Source organism: Podarcis raffonei, chromosome 7 (assembly GCF_027172205.1).
Source record: "Podarcis raffonei isolate rPodRaf1 chromosome 7, rPodRaf1.pri, whole genome shotgun sequence".
In the NCBI taxonomy this organism is placed as follows: Eukaryota; Metazoa; Chordata; class Lepidosauria; order Squamata; family Lacertidae; genus Podarcis; species Podarcis raffonei.
Window position 1 is genome coordinate 40,041,106 of NC_070608.1, and position 17,585 is coordinate 40,058,690.

The window sequence follows — 17,585 nt, forward strand, 5'->3', positions numbered from 1 at the left end:
TGGAGAGACCCAGCCAGATGGGCAGGATATAAATACTAAAACTATTATTATTATTATTATTATTATTATTATTATTATTTGTTACATCTTATCCAGCCACTTATCTAAATGTTCTGGAAAACCACAAACACTGCTGAGTTTTCTCCTGAGCCAGCTTTAATGTCCTCCTCTCAACACTATTAGAAGGCAGATATCATGACATCCCAGTTGAATTCAGATGAGACCCAAAAAATTGGCTGCATTCTGTTGTATTGCCCACTATACTGTGATATCCGCAAAGAGCTAATTCATCCTTTGTTAAGGAAACTTCTTGGCTGCTCGGAGGAAACTTATGTTTAATACTTTCTTGCTGGCAAAGACCTGAATGCCACCAGGTCGGTCCTGAAATTCTCTCTTATAGCAATGTGGACAAGAGAGGCCATTGTGACAGTGACACTGATTTTAGACTCTGTATCACAGACTTTAGCTGATGGAGTGTTACTTTTAATGTAAATAAGTCTATATGAAATTTAAATTTTGTTTACGGATTCTGCCCCTTGGTGCTGATGTAGGATATATGTGTTATTGTGGCTATTTTTGTTGTCTAGTCTTTGAACATAATAAAGATTGGTTGGTTGAAAGGCCCTATGTGTATTGGCATTGCACTGGCTCTCAAAGACACACCTGTTTGAGCAAACATTCTCTTTACTTGAGACTCCTGCTTTAATTTTTTAATTGGTGTTTTAGCTCTTTAATTGTGCTGTTTCAGTGGGCTTCTATTGTACATTTTAATTATGAATGCTTGTTTTGAGGAAATAGTTTTATTGTGCATTTAAATTATGTGTGCTTATATTTTTTATTATAATTGAATTTTATACATGTAATCTGATTAGAAGCTACCATTGTAATTAAGCAGTATATTAATTAATTATCATTAACAGAAAGTCTTCATGACATTTCTGCTGGCAATTGTCACTTGTGAAGAGTCAATATGTGACAAGACCAATCCAGGTGGCTTAATGACTTGCATGTCTTAATTTGGCCTACTCAGACCTTGAAATAGTCATTCTCTCATATGAAAATGATAGTTTCTACTGAGTTTTAAATGTTTTTATGCTTCTTATACTGGGTTTTTAGGCAGGAAATTGAATCAATTAAATTTTAATGTTAATGTATAATTTCTTAAATATTTTAATGTTTGAATTGTTTGACTTCTGCTTGAACCACCCAGAGGACTTTGCTGATTAGGCACCCAACAAATGTTCTATAAAAATTTGTGGCAATTTGTTCCTATTTCCCTTGCCGAATATTTGCTCAGGATGGGGAAAAACCTCAACAAATGCATTTGCTTTTCATATATATATTTATATACACACACACTCCATCTTGCAAAACATCTTCCAACAACGGGCAAAGAAATTCTCATCATGCATACTTGGAAGTAAGTTACAGTGTTCAGTATGGCTTATTCCCACACCATTGAGCACAGGTCTGAAATTTTAAGTATAGTAAAAACATCAAATTATAACATCAACAGAAAATCATATTATAACAAAATAATGTGAAAACAAAATAGCTCTAAAGTCTCAGGTTGCAGTGCTATGACTTGAACATGCTGGGACTTATTTCTTAGTAAACATGCATAGAATTTCACTTTTGAAATTATGCCATCACATTTGGATTAAAACTAATGATCAGGAATTCAGTGAAACAAATTTCTAATACAGATCACTGGTCTTATGATCCATTATGTTAAAGGCAGCCCTATGACCTTTATTGTACAATTGAAAAATACTTGCTTCTTTTCACTTTAGATGACATTATTGCTTGCATACTTCCATTTGCTCTGATGATCCATTCATTAGGATCAAAAAGACTTCACTGAGAATGCTTTTGATATGAATATAATTCATAAAACTTTTTGTCCTTGGTCATATTTGAATTACATTGTTAATAAATCCATTCTTTTTCTTTTTAGAACTGAATGTCTGGTCTCTGGACAATGATGAAGTGGAATCTAAAGTCTTTATAAGGTACCAGTGGGACATTCAAGCAACGAACCAGTGCAGCCTGCTCATTTGAAGTTTTACTACCATTTTTAAAAATGTGATGGCCTCTCAGTTAAAACAATACATCATGGTGTCTTTGGGAGATTGGTGCCACTTATTTACCAAATTATCCACTGAATGAGGATGATGGCAAAGTGCTACTTAATGACAAGCAGAAGTAAGCTTCACTTTTTGTGAGGGTGGATATTTGTGGACACTCCCCTGATATTTCAGTTGCTTATGAAGGGAGCTGAATCCTCTGAATAATACACTTTGGACAATGTCTGCAAAGTAACGGTAAGTCAGAAAATTATTGTACTACTTTTGACACATCTTTATATACTCCTCTCTTTGGAACTGCCCTAAATCATCATCTTCAAAGACAGGGAATGCCGTAAATCCATTCACTGGGTGGCCTCAGGCAAGTCATGTTCTTTGCCGTGAGGCTAGAAACCTGCTCAACACAACTTGGAGGAAAAGCAATTAGTGATGTTGCCAGAATTTATAATTAAGTGGTTCAGCACATAAATTTACCAAGCTCCTGAGGTTGGATGTAGTTACAACTGAACAAACTGACTGGCTGGACGAGATGACAGGTGGTGGGAGGCACGAGCCGAAGAACCCCCAAGGGAAATGTAAGAGGAAGGAGGCTTAGAGCCCAGGGATTGGTGGTGGGACACTCAGGAGGGATGTTAGGTTGTGGGTGAACATATCAGATGACACAGCGATTCTTCAAACAGCTCTTGTTTATTCAGAGGCCAGAACAGAACTGACTGAAGGGCTCAGTCAGCCTGCTTATATAGAGCTCCAGTACAACGTTACTGTAGCAACTTTCTAAAACTATCCAATCACTGAATGTCACTTTCGATCCTTCATTTGCATAACTATCTACAGTATCCCCCTGCTGGCCCAGGGTGAGAACTTCAGTACATAACAAGGGAGAAGATTGGGAGGAGATGTTGGATGCTGAAGGGGCAACAGGGTTTAGTGAGTATGAGGAACCTGTGACAGGGAGAAGTTCAGACTCTGAGGCTGAAACAGAGGAGGTGGGGGGTGTCAAGAGACCAGAATCTTGTGATTCTCCCTCTCCTGCTGCAACAAGCTCTCCTCCCCACTGGTCTCCAGTGTGAGAGCCAGTGTGGTGTAGTGGTTAAGAGCGGTAGTCTCGTAATCTGGGGAACCGGGTTCGCGTCTCCGCTCCTCCACATGCAGCTGCTGGGTGACCTTGGGCCAGTCACACTTCTCTGAAGTCTCTCAGCCCCACTCACCTCACAGAGTGTTTGTTGTGGGGGAGGAAGGGAAAGGAGAATGTTAGCCGCTTTGAGACTCCTTAAAGGGAGTGAAAGGCGGGATATCAAATCCAAACTCTTCTCTTCTTCTTCTTCTTCCAAGAACTCACAAAGTAATGAGGAGGACAGACCAGAGACCAGAGGTGGACAGAAGCAGTTTTTGTCTGCTTGGGAAACATCTGGGAGAGGAGGTGCCTTAGAGGGAGTGGAAGGCAGGGTCCTTCAGTCTTGGAAACTTCTCTATAGGGACAAGACCTACTGGGAAGTGTTGCTGAGACCACCAGGCCAAGTTATATGTTTGTTTCCTTGAACAAAGCGTTAACTTCACTGACAACTGACTCTGTTTTTTCATGCTGAACTGCATCTGACTCCAGCCCTGACAATAGCTTGGAATGTAACATGAAATTCTGACAACGTACAGCATGAATATAATAAAAGTTCTGCTGGATCTAACCATAGGCCCAATTAACCCAGCATATTGTTCTTACGCTGGCCATCTAGGTGCCTACAAGGCCATCTAGCTGCCCATGTGTGCTTCCAAGCAACTGGTACAGTGGTACCTCGGGTTACATATGCTTCAGGTTACATATGCTTCAGGTTACAGACTCCACTAACCCAGAAATAGTACCTCGGGTTAAGAACTTTGCTTCAGGATGAGAACAGAAATTGTGCTCCGGCGGCACGGCAGCAGGGGGAGGCCCCATTAGCTAAAGTGGTGCTTCAGGTTAAGAACAGTTTCAGGTTAAGAACGGACCTCTGGAACGAATTAAGTACTTAACCTGAGGTACCACTGTATTTAGAAGTATACAACCTCTGATATTGGAGGTACTATACAGTCATCAAGCCTCATAACCACTGGGAGCCTGTAAAACCCCTTCAAAAGCTGTCACATAAAGCTGCTGTCAATATACCTTATGATTAGTGAATTCCATAGTCTTGACGTTTGTGAAGTTTGTTTTGCCTAGGTCTAATCACAGCTCAGGCAGCGGTGAGCAAATGCTCCCAACTGGTTGTTTTACAACACTCTTTCTTTCTTTCTTTCTTTCTTTCTTTCTTTCTCTCTTTCTTTCTCTCTATCTATCTATCTATCTATCTATCTATCTATCTATCTATCTCTTTCTTTAGTCTTTTGTAGAGTTCTCTGAAATAATGAGTCAATTTTGAATTAAACAAAGCAGAGGGGAGTTTGCCGGCTGTTCAATGTAATTAATTAATATCTTCAGAATTACAATGCTTAGCAAAATCCATCTTGACAGAGAAACATCCATAGAAAAACATTTGAAAATAACTTTTTAATATATGGAAATGAATGTGGAAAAATACAGTGTTTGAACAACCCATATACCAGGATAAATGCTCTTTAAAAAACCAAGGTTTCGAAAAGATAAGTTTAACCATCTATAATATTTTGAGAGGACAGAGAAAATGTGTTATTTTCAAAAGCATTTTATTTCACTGCCTTCTGCCTTCACTAAGCAGGTTATTTTTAGAAAAGGCTACACTTATGGTACATTACTTTTTCATTTAAGGAATCATCTTTGTCTATAAAATGAACAAAATCTTTCCCACACCCCACTTCAATGGAACCTTCCATTGTGCTGAGGGGGTCAAGGATGCACATATTTTACAACACATACAAAACATCACAGAAAAGACCTGCAGGCAAAGCACTGAGATCCTTCCACATTCAACCTCTATAAATATAATCTGTGACATGTAGTGTGAGTTTGAAGTAGGAAATAAAACATGGGTTTCTAGTATTCATGAAAAATATGCACATTCATGTCCGGAAAAGTTTCAAAAACTTTGAGAGCAAAAGCCCTGAAGAACACAACCACATTGTGTGCATCAATAGTGCCGGCTCCTGAGGCACTGAGGTGGAGTAGCTGGTTGTTTTCATTAACCACCAAAAGACAGGATAACATTTTAGAACTAAAATAAAACCAATCATCAAAGAACAACATAAATCATACTATTATTACAACAAATCTTGTTCCAAAAGCTGCTGCCTGCAGCCATGTGAACAGCTGGTCCTTACACAATTCAGACACATCTGTTTCAACACATTAGTGCTTCTACTAAGCAATATATCTTAGCCATCAATAGAAAGAGAAAGATCGCTCTGCTACCCTGATGTAGGTCAATTTGTTATAATGAGTTGAGAGATCACTCTGAATTAGAATAGAAATGAAATGAAATGGGGACATTGTCCTCAAATTGTCTGCTTTTGCAGAAATTTCTTAGAACATTTTGAATTATGACAATACAATTAGATACTTTACTTTTCATTGTTGTTTTTTTGCTTGTGGGTTTTGGAAAAAAATTATGAAGCACAATAAAAGTGTTTACCTTGCAAAGTATCAAATTTGTAACATTAAAATTATTAATGAGATTTAATTTTCTCAAAAGTGTTCCTAAAAATATTAAAATAGGAAATTTTAAAAATACTAATACTAAAATTTGATTCACATTTTGGTATTACAGTTTTTCCTCATAGATACAGTTTGCATGGTTCACACTACACAGCTTCATGAATTCAAACTTTTTTGACTATGGATTCAAAATAATTTGCTAGTCTTTGTAAGGACAGTTCTTCATTTGCATTCAGGCTATTTTCATGCCTAAAACTGCAAAACAGATAAAAAATGATACTGCCTGAAATGTAGCACGATTGTAACAATAACTGTGATGTTAGTCATCCTTATACCAGGGTCCTGACAGGCTCAGCATTAAGGAGATTAGCTCTATACTTTAGGCTGTTCTGGACAGAGTTGTTAAAGTGAAGCACTAAATGGTGTAAACGTTTTTAGCAATGATCAAGTATTAACATCATTGCCTATGCATAAAGGTCAGCTTGCTCATATCTGCCTCATAAGCAAAATATAACTCTTACAGATTTTGTCCAAACTTGTTTGTGGGCTATAATGAATTTGCCCTGGAGTGTCCAATCAATTCAGCGAAATGAGACATTACTTGGAATATTGCTTTCTGTACTTATTTCTCTCTCTACAAGATTTGCACTAGTCCATCATCACACTGTTTTCATGGCTGTTTCCTATGTCCTAAAGGTGCGGCTGACGGGGAGGAAGGGGCTAGAGGGGAAAAGAGTCACTGTATGAGTGTGCCAATCTCATCATTCTCCTCCAGCTGCTGCTGCTCCTTCTACCCCCCCCCCAAAAAAAAAACAGGGGAGAGGGGGTAATTTGATTTATTAACAGCAAAATCCTCTACTCAGAAGCAAATCATAATCAATACAACAGGGTTTACTCTTAGAAGTGGGGTTAGGCCTAAATCCATGGGGTATTATGTCTCTAGATCCACAGTTTCACTCTTCTAACACTCCTGGACTGGGTTTGATGAATGATATGTACAAAGTTGTTGATATTTCTTCCGGCAATCTTAATTCCAGCTTGGGATTCATCCAGCTCAGCCTTTCGCATGATGTATTCTGCGTATAAATTAAATAAGCAGGGAGACAAAATACAGCCTTGTCGTACGCCTTTCCCAATTTTGAACCAATCAGTTGTTCCATATCCAGTTCTAACTGTAGCTTCTTGTCCCACATAGAGATTTCTCAGGAGACAGATGAGGTGATCAGGCACTCCCATTTCTTTAAGAACTTGCCATAGTTTGCTGTGGTCGACACAGTCAAAGGCTTTTGCATAGTCAATGAAGCAGAAGTAGATGTCTTTCTGGAACTCTCTAGCTTTCTCCATAATCCAGCGCATGTTTGCAATTTGGTCTCTGGTTCCTCTGCCTCTTCTAAATCCAGCTTGCACTTCTGGGAGTTCTCGATCCACATACTGCTTGAGCCTTCCTTGTAGAATTTTAAGCATAACCTTGCTAGCGTGTGAAATGAGTGCAATTGTGCGGTAGTTGGAGCATTCTTTGGCACTGCCCTTCTTTGGGATTGGGATGTAGACTGATCTTCTCCAATCTTCTGGCCACTGCTGAGTTTTCCAAATTTGCTGGCATATTGAGTGTAGCACCTTAACAGCATCATCTTTTAACATTTTAAATAGTTCAGCTGGAATACCATCACTTCCACTGGCCTTGTTATTTGCAGTGCTTTCTAAGGCCCATTTGACTTCACTTTCCAGGATGTCTGGCTCAAGGTCAGCAACCACACTACCTGGGGTGTACGAGACATCCATATCTTTCTGGTATAAATCCTCTGTGTATTCTTGCCACCTCTTCTTGATGTCTTCTGCTTCTGTTAGGTCCTTACCACTTTTGTCCTTTATTATGGTAATCTTTGTACGAAATGTTCCTTTCATATCTCCAATTTTCTTGAACAGATCTCTGGTTCTTCCTATTCTGTTGTTTTCCTCTATTTGTTTGCATTGCTCGTTTAAGAAGGCCTTCTTGTCTCTCCTTGCTATTCTTTGGAAATCTGCATTCAATTTCCTGTATCTTTCACTATCTCCCTCGCATTTTGCTTGCCTTCTCTCCTCCGCTATTTGTAAGGCCTCGTTGGACAGCCACTTTGCTTTCTTGCATTTCCTTTTCATTGGGATGGTTTTCGTTGCTGCCTCCTGTACAATGTTACGAGCCTCCATCCATAGTTCTTCAGGCACTCTGTCCACCAAATCTAAATCCTTAAACCTGTTCGTCACTTCCACTGTGTATTCATAAGGAAGAAATATCAACAACCTCAGATATGCAGATGACACAACCTTGATGGCAGAAAGTGAGGAGGAATTAAAGAACCTTTTAATGAGGGTGAAAGAGGAGAGCGCAAAATATGGTCTGAGGCTCAACATCAAAAAAACGAAGATCATGGCCACTGGTCCCATCACCTCCTGGCAAATAGAAGGGGAAGAAATGGAGGCAGTGAGAGATTTTACTTTCTTGGGCTCCATGATCACTGCAGATGGTGACAGCAGCCACGAAATTAAAAGACGCCTGCTTCTTGGGAGAAGGGCAATGACAGGCCTAGACAGCATCTTGAGAAGTAGAGACGTCACCTTGCCAACAAAGGTCCGTATAGTTAAAGCCATGGTTTTCCCAGTAGTGATGTATGGAAGTGAGAGCTGGACCATAAAGAAGGCTGATCGCCGAAGAATTGATGCTTTTGAATTATGGTGCTGGAGAAGACTCTTGAGAGTCCCATGGACTGCAAGAAGATCAAACGCATCCATTCTTAAGGAAATCAGCCCTGAGTGCTCACTGGAAGGACAGATCGTGAAGCTGAGGCTCCAGTACTTTGGCCACCTCATGAGAAGAGAAGACTCCCTGGAGAAGACACTGATGCTGGCAAAGATGGAGGGCACAAGGAGAAGGGGGCGACAGAGGATGAGATGGTTGGATAGTGTTCTCGAAGCCACAAACATGAGTCTGACCAAACTGCGGGAGGTAGTGGAGGACAGAGGTGCCTGGCGTGCTCTGGTCCATGGGGTCACGAAGAGTCGGACACGACTAAACGACTAAACAACAACAAAATGTACAAAGTATCTTCAAACTGGAGAGGCTGTGGCCATGTCATACTTAGAATTGTTTCATTCTAGGTGTTTTTCAGTGCTTTCATTTTGGCTCTCAGCCAAATATCTATATATAATCTGTATGTATGTATTACGTCTCACCGTTTTATTGTCTGGAATAATCCTTGCATTTTACATCTACCTTTTGGATAGGTCTGTCATAGTCTGGCCTCACAGGCATAACTCATGGTGAAGTTCTCCTTTTGCAATAAATGGGAAATGCCCTGTAACATTATTGTGCTCTTATCCAGCTTGCACTCATTTCAGTTGCGCTCGTACAAAAGTGCTTCATAGTAGGTTTCTAACATTTCATCAAATGTGACACAAAGAAATCCATTGTGTGTATTATTAGTCTGCCAAATTATTTACTGATGCACTTAAAGTAGCATTCACATGCTTAAGCGTAAATGTCTTTGAACAAGACACAGCAACATCCTATATATATCATGTTTCACAGACATACAGAAAGCCACACACCCTACTAGTGTGTAAGAGTCAGGCTTAATTTTACCATTAGCTTTTCTGTTTTTCAGTTCTTCTTTGATGTTTTGTTCAGCTCTGTCTTTTTGCTAAAATAAAAAGACATATCCAGACCTTATTAAGCCAAAAGGGAACTATTTCTTCATGAAAATATATTCTTATGAAATACAGTGTTAGGGTTTTTTTTTTAGTGCTTTAGTGGGAAAATGTTTGTTAAATTGTACACATTTATCTCCAAATATTAATGTCAAATGGGCATGACACAAACTGAGAAATATTACGCTAGTGCTTTGTAATGGCAACCCAGAATGAGTTTATTGATTCTCCTTCAGAGCTGGAATATATATCTGATTTTAAGACATGCCTGTTTCAAATAACCAGCTTTCAAATAAAATACACAATGGATGCCTTCCTTCCACACAAATGGTATGGTGTGGTTATAAAAATATATATTCCTGAGTTTTTCTGCAATTGTCAGAATATGGTTAATCAGTTTAACACACCAACCCTATAAACCTCCTCAGCAATTGGGAATGAAGCATATCACCAGGTGGTTTCCTAGGGCTGGAGAAATCATGTAAGAGTAAACAAACCACTCAGTTAAGCAGTAGAGCATTGAATATTAACAACGATCTTTACTTGTTGCAACAGGGACCATTTTTCTCACAAAATCATTCACATTGACCAAGTGGGTATCTTCTCCAGGACAGAACCATATGGCTCAAAGTCAATATTATAAGTTTATTTTGGATGCAAATACTGCCCTAAAATTAATTTAAATCCAATTTGCTATTTTTAAAAAAGTATGGAGAAAATTGTACTCTACCTTTTGGGAACCAGCAAATGGAAAAGGTTCAAAGGAGACTTTTATCTGTTCCTGGCAGGCAGTCAAAACTCACTTCTTAAAAGAACTATTAGTTATTGTTTATAAATACTTAAGGAGTCATCATGGTGGGTGGGTAGGTGGGTGTGAAAAAGAAAAGTGAGCATCTATAATGTGATAAATGTAAAGAACACGCCAGTTTTCTAGTGCAGAGTTGATTATTTCCTGTAATTTATGACCTATGGCAACATAATTTAACAGTGGCTTTCAAAATAATAGTACAATTCTAGTTGGTATATGCATATTTACCAACCAAAAAAGGGGAGAATCATCTATTACAGTGAACAGAGAGATATTGTTCAATTAGCCGCATGAATCTCAAACTTACAAAATACAATTGGGGGAGATTATGCTATTTTGTAAGTTTGAGATTCATGTGGCTAATACCTTTTGGTATTCACTAAAATGATTTTCTGTTGTTCATAGTGCTAGATAATCTACTGTATTCCCTCTAAAGAAGTTTGAATAAGAGAAAAAACTCTTTGTTTCTCAAGGGGGGTGGGGAGCCAAGGAACTCCCTAATCTTGTATGGGTTTATGTTTGAAAACTGTGTTGACTTGAATAAGAATTTCACTACAGTAAGCCTACAACTATGCACATTTAACTTATGTGCATTCACATTTATGCTCATGGCAAAAATAAATAAAAGGGGTGGAAAGGTGGAAAGGGGTTGGGATTGTGGGGAAAATGGCTTTGGAAATCCCACTCACCACTGAACCCAATGCACCACTGAACCTATATTTGATTTTGGCTTTAAACATAATCCACAGAATGTAAGCCCCACATAAGTTGCAGGTTTCTTGTACTAGTGACATTTGCTGTTTGGTACAAAAACAAACAAGCCTTGCTATTAATTTATTTGAGTGATTTGAGTTATTAGATTAAATTGTTTGGAAATGCATGATGCTCTTCAGTTTCGTATTTGATTTGCATCCAGCTGAAATTCTTTGCTCCACTTGAAGTTTCAACTGATATGCATTTGGGATGCTCTTAAGCGGCATTATCCTGTAGTTTGTCTGCATTCAGCAACATACTGCCTTTGAATATGGGATTTCACTAGCTGGTAATCCATTAGGTTTAAGATGCAGTTTATAGGTACTAACTGAACAGGACAATCCTGTACAACGAGAGTCACCAACTCTTTTTGGGCCAGTGGCACATCTGGGATTTTGAAGTGTCATTCATAAAATGCCTGCCATGGAGACAACTAAATGGCTGCTACATCTAAAAAAGAAAGGAAAGTGGAATTGGAGACAGGAAGACAAAATGGTGCGAGTATACCCCCAGTCACCCCCATTAATGGGGAGAAGGACTTCTAGATCAACCAGCACTGCACTCACAGTGAAATTTTATTTCCACCTATTCTCTGTTCAAAATGGAAGGAAAAGTGACTGTCCAATTCTACCACCTAATGAAATGTGGGCATGTTTAAGGGGGCATGTTGAAGGTAGGAGTGACGGAGCCAGTGCAAACATGACCTGATAGACATCCCTTTTAAAATGTGGCTCTTGGGGAGGTGGGTTATTGGGTTATTGTTCTTATTTTGATTTTATATATTGTGATCTTTGCTGTGAACCACCCTAAGACTTCCAGGTATAGGGTGGTATCTAAATTCAATTAATTAATTAATTAATTTAATTAAATAAGTTGCTGGCAGGCACTACCTTTAGCAGGAAGGTGATGCCCTCTCCACTTATTGAGGGTTTAACTCAAGACCTTTAAAGTAGGTTTGATGTTTGGGGCACAGCCTACTTAGCTTTGAAGACACAAACCACTTAGGGTGAGGTCTGAATCCCTTCTAAGCAGCTCACTCTTGGATTGGGTTTCAGGCAAAAGAGACACACACCCCTATGCACACATACCCCCAAGGGGCAGGGGAAGAGCCATCTTTAGCATATGCGCCACCGGGGTCCAAAGATCCACCCAGTGCCCCCAAATTTAGTTAATTTCATGTTCACGGCAACATTGAGAATGACAAGCACCACCATTGTGAATGACAAGCACCGCCACTAGCATGGCACATCTTTGGTAAATGAGCGCACAAAGTTGAAAGTCCTTTAGTGAAACAGTAGGTATACATTTCGGTAATATCTAGGTATGTATGTAATTTTTTTACTAGCTTGATCAAAATTATTATTTCATAACAGGTAGATAGTTAAGAGGAGATTTCAACGGTGGGCGCCTGGCACCTCCCGGAATTTGGCACCCGGGTGCCTGCACCCCTTGCACCCCTGGGTAAATACGGCCCTGGGCAGGGTTGCTATTTGGAGGACAGAAATAGCAGGTGGTGAAAGGGTTAAGTTCATCTTTCTTCTCCAGCAGCTTTACCACTCTTACATCTGACCTTCCCAAAGCAGCTTTGCTTTCTAAACATATAATATGTATTGACTCCCATATTCTAAGACACAGTAGAGCCATTCATTATAGCTGCCATCAGCCTGAACCTGTAACAGTAACCTTTGTTGTTTCCATTGTTGTTTCCCTCTTAGCATCTGTGCCCAACAGAGAATGTGTAGTTCAAAGGCTTGCTTGCACAATATTTGGGATGATTAGTTGGCCCAATAAAAAGTTATGATTTCATTTGCTCAAGGTTATCTTTGATCCCACAGATATGTAAATGGGTGAGTCAGTTGAAAGCAAGGAGCAATATTTTCAGTCCACATGAACATTTTTTTAAACTGTCCTAGTTGCATTTCTTAATGAATATTTAGAATCTCATATAAGAGGATTAATGAGGTGCTGTTGAATTGATTAAATGGCAAACATTAAGAGCTATATTCAGCATGAGAGGTGTAATTTATGTCAGCAGCCTGACTGGTTAATTTCATTCCTGGAGTAGCTAGTTACTTTCATGTCTTTTTATTGACCCTTTTAATGCACTGTACACTGAAAATCTGCTGCATGTCTGGGCATCTGTTATTGTTTGGGTACCATTACAGGAAGAGTCTTCAACTAAAACTGCAGTAAGGGTCCCTGAGATAGGAAGGAATTTTCCCATATATTTCTGCTGTTGAGAATCATCATAGGCTTACTGATAACAACTGAAGATTCTGAACAGTTGGTTTGTGTAAAGTAGGAAGCAGTGGATGCTTGGATCTAATATAATAGATGACACCTGTCTTGTCTTGGGAGACAGTGGAGAAGTGAGCCTTTGGGGGTGAAGTAAAACCAATGGAGAACCTGGCTGGCTGTTGTAGGAAACAGAATGCTGATCTAGATGTATTTTTTCTTGGAGCTAATTGGACTGTTCTTATGTTTACACATACCATAAAATAAACATGTGATTCTTTGCATCTCATATTAACAAACACATCTGAAAGAAAATAGACACATAGTTACTTTAGAAACATCTTTCAGCAATGATAAATATAATATTTCTTCTAACATTGTGAAACCGTGCTGCATTCTCTTTTGCAAGAGCAAGTATTTGCATGCTTGTAAATATAATTTTGCTTGCACATTCATTTTAATACAGAAGATGGCAGTAAACAAATGAGACTTAGACAAGAACCTGTAACTTGTCTGATCTACATTTTAGAAAACATGTTTGATCTGATACCACCTGTATGTTTGCATTTTCCATTGTGTACAGCAATGTGGGGAACCTTTGGCCCTCCACCTGCTGTTTAAATACAACTCCTTTCCTTCCTACCATTGGTCTTGCTTGCTGAGGACAGTAGTTGTAATTCAGAAAGGTCTGGAGGGCCACAGGTTTCCCACATCTGGTGTACAGTATACATGCTTTCTATTTTTTTTTTAATAATATTTTTATTAAACAATTTTTATATTCATACAAACAAAACATACATAAACAAACAGAAGACAAAAACAAAACAAGAAACAAGTACCATTTCATGTCCTAATTTCTTAAACCTTTCTTCTTCGACTTCCTCATGCCTCCCGTTTCTGTATTCCAAATTCTAGTCAATTGTTCAGCAAATCTTCCCTTATTTTGCTATAAATTTAAGCTAATCATCCTTATTCTCCTTGTCTTAACCATTACTAATAGTAACCATTTACTTTAGTCCAACATCATTCTAACTGTCATTAATTTTGTAATATTTCTTTAAATAGTCCTTAAACTTTTTCCATTCTTCTTCCGCCGCTTCTTTTCCCTGGTTTCGGATTCTGCTCGTCATTTCTGCCAAGCCCATGTAGTCCATCACCTTCATCTGCCATTCTTCCAGTGTGGGTAAATCCTGTGTCTTCCAGTACTTTGCAATGAGTAATCTAGCTGCTGTTGTAGCATACATAAAGAAAGTTGTATCCGTCTTTAACACCCCTTGGCCGACAATGCCCAAGAGAAAGGCCTCTGGTTTCTTAGGAAAGGTATATTTAAATACCTTTTTAAGTTCATTATAGATCATTTCCCAGAATGCCTTAATCTTCGGGCACGTCCACCAAAGGTGAAAAAATGTACCTTCCTTTTCCTTACATTTCCAACATTTATTGTCAGGCAAGTGGTAGATCTTTGCAAGCTTGACTGGGGTTATGTACCACCTATAAATCATTTTCATTATATTTTCTCTTAAGGCATTACATGCCGTAAATTTCATCCCGGTGGTCCACAACTTTTCCCAGTCAGCGAACAAAATATTATGACCAATGTCCTGAGCCCATTTAATCATAGTTGATTTAACCGTTTCATCTTGTGTATTCCATTTCAGCAGCAAGTTATACATTTTTGACAAATTCTTAGTACTGGATTCTAACAGTTCAGTCTCTAATTTTGATTTTTCCACCTGGAAGCCAATTTTACTGTCCAATTTAAACACTTCATTTATTTGATGATAGTGCAACCAATCTCTCACCTTCCCTTTTAATTTTTCAAAACTCTGCAATCTCAATTTGTCCCCTTCCTTTTCCAGAATTTCCCAGTATCTTGGCCATTTCGACTCCATGTTTAACTTTTTAACTGCCTTAGCTTCCATTGGCGACAACCACCTTGGAGTTTTATTTTCCAGCAAATCTTTATATCTAACCCAGACATTTAATAGTGCTTTTCTGACAATATGGTTTTTAAAACTTTTGTGCGCTTTAACCTTGTCATACCACAGATATGCATGCCACCCAAAAATATTATTAAAACCTTCCAAATCCAAAATGTCTGTGTTTTCAAGAAGCAGCCAATCTTTTAGCCAGCAGAAAGCTGCCGCTTCATAGTACAATTTGAAGTCTGGCAGGGCAAACCCCCCTCTTTCCTTTGAATCCGTTAATATCTTAAATTTTATTCTGGGCTTCTTGCCCTGCCAGACAAATTTAGATATATCTTTCTGCCACTTCTTGAAACAGTCCATTTTATCCATTATTTGTAATGCTTGAAACAAAAACAACATTCTTGGCAATACATTCATTTTTATAACTGCAATTCGGCCTAACAAGGAAAGCCTCAAGTTTGACCAAATCTCCAGATCTTTTTTCACTTCTGTCCAAGTTTTTTCATAATTGTCTTTAAATAAATTCACATTCTTAGCTGTCATATTCACACCCAGGTATTTCACTTTTTTAACCACAGTCAACCCCGTCTCATTCTGAAACCTTTCTTTTTCAATCTGTGTTAAATTTTTCTCCAATACCTTAGTTTTTAACTTATTCAATTTAAATCCTGCCATTTGACCAAACTCTTGAATTATTTCCAAAACTCTTTTCGTACTAGCTTCTGGCTCTTGTAAAGTAAGTACTAGGTCATCTGCAAATGCTCTCAATTTGTATTGTTTAGCTCCGACCTGAACCCCTTTGACCAACTGGTCCTTCCTAATCATATTAAGCAAAACCTCCAGGACCAATATAAAAAGTAATGGGGAGATAGGGCACCCCTGACGTGTCCCTTTTTCAATCTTGAACTCTTCTGTTACCACATTATTTACAATTAATTTTGCTTTCTGTTCAGAGTATATTGCACCTATACCATTTTCGAACCCTTGGCCTACCCCCATCCCCCGGAGGTTCTTCAACATGAAACTCCAAGATATATTGTCAAAGGCTTTCTCGGCGTCCACAAATATCAAAACAGCCTTAGTGTTTATATTCACTTCCAGCTTCTCCAAAATGTCAATTATATTCCTTACATTATCCGACAAATGCCTTTTTGGGAGAAAGCCCGCTTGGTCCCCATGAATCTCCTCCATCAAAACTCTTTTCAGTCTCTTTGCTAAAACATCAGCAAAGATTTTGTAATCCACATTTAGTAACGAGATGGGTCGGTAGTTCTTAAGTTGGGTCTTTTCAGTCTCTGTCTTTGGTATAAGTGTAATGTAGGCCTCCCTCCACGTGTCTGGTGCCCTTCTCCCCTCAATGATTTCATTGCAGACTTCCTTCAAAGGTTGTATAAGCCCTTCCTTCAAAACTTTGTAATATTTGGAAGTCAATCCATCCGGTCCAGGTGATTTGCCCAACGTCGTGTTTTGAATGGCATCTTCTATTTCCTGTGCTGATATCTCCTGGTTCAAAATTGTCTTACTTTCCTGCGAAATCTTTTTCAGCCCATTTTTCTCGAGGAATTGTTGTATATCTGTTTCTTTCTGCGGCCCTTGTGTATACAGTTGTCTAAAGTAGCTCTGAAAACAGTTCCTAATTTCCACTGGGTTGCATATGTTCTTTCCCTCCACTTCTAAGTTTGTTACCGTGTTGAGTTTTTGTCTCTTCTTTATTTGCCAAGCCAATAACTTGCCACATTTATCTGCAGATTCAAAAGTCTTTTGTCTCATTTGTTTAATTTTCCATTCTATTTCTTGATTCATCAGTTCCATATATTGTGTTTGGTACAGTTTAATTTCTCTTAAAATCTCTTGCGATTTTGGCTTCAGTCTTAATTTCCTTTCCCCTTCTTTTATCTTTTCCAAAATTTTCTCTTTCCTCTCGTTTTGCTTTCTTTTCTTTAATGTATTTTGTTGTATCAAAAACCCTCTCATCACGGCTTTACTTGCGTCCCATACTATTCTTTTTTCTACTTTAGTCCTTAAATTGATTTCGAAATAGTCTTTCAGAGTTTTTTGGGCCTTTTTACAGATCTCCTCGTCTCTAAATAAGGTGTCATTCATTCTCCATCTGAAGGAACCAGTTGTTGTTTGCTTCATCACCATCTTTACTGCGTTATGGTCGGAGAGAGTTTTTGGGCAGATTTCCACTTTCTTTATATTCGACGCCATACTGCTAGTCACCCAAATTTGGTCAATCCGAGTCCATGTCATTTTGGCTTCAGAAAAGAAGGTTCCCTCTCTCTCTAATGGGTGTTTTGTTCTCCAAATGTCAATCAAGTCCATATTGTCAGTCATTTCAAAAAAAGTTTTTGGTAGTCTTCCATCTTTTGTAACTACCTGTCTTTGTGCTTTGTCCATATTTGTTGAAACTACTCCATTCATGTCCCCCATCATGATTAATTTATAATCCATATAGTCCATTAAAGTCTCATGCAACTTCTTAAAAA